Below are 535 nucleotides of genomic sequence, written 5' to 3' on the forward strand. Positions count from 1 at the left end.
TATATATATATATAATTTTAACATCAAGATCACTTCATTATGACTAGACACACAAGTGAGGAAGTTCGTTCGATGGCCACCGCCGGATTCACCCCCACACAGTGGCGTCTATGGTGGACTGCCAATCCAGAGGTGTTATATTACATTCATGCTAAGAGCTATATCTGGTTGATGTCCTTAGCTTCCATGCGAGAAAGTCGCATAGACAGCGGCGGCTTTTCTAGGTCGAAGCTATTTTGGAAATGTTGTTGAGCCTTCCTCAGAACTTCATCGAAGTGCCTCGCCTTCTACCGAATGGTGTTTAAATGGACACTTTCATAAACCTTAAATACCCCAGAAACACTCCTACATGCGTATAGTTGCACTAGTGAAGGTGCCTGAAATCGAGCAGACCAGTCACAACCCTTGGCACTGATATCGCCTAACACACGGCTCACTCTTACACGTCCCACTTGACTCTACTTTCTTCTACGTCATTTCCAGCGGCGCGTCTGAGGCCACGCATATACTGACCACGGACGAAGGGGACAACTAT

The sequence above is a fragment of the Amblyomma maculatum genome, chromosome 8 (genome assembly GCF_055883805.1).
Source record: "Amblyomma maculatum isolate TAMU_Amacu chromosome 8, ASM5588380v1, whole genome shotgun sequence".
In the NCBI taxonomy this organism is placed as follows: Eukaryota; Metazoa; Arthropoda; class Arachnida; order Ixodida; family Ixodidae; genus Amblyomma; species Amblyomma maculatum.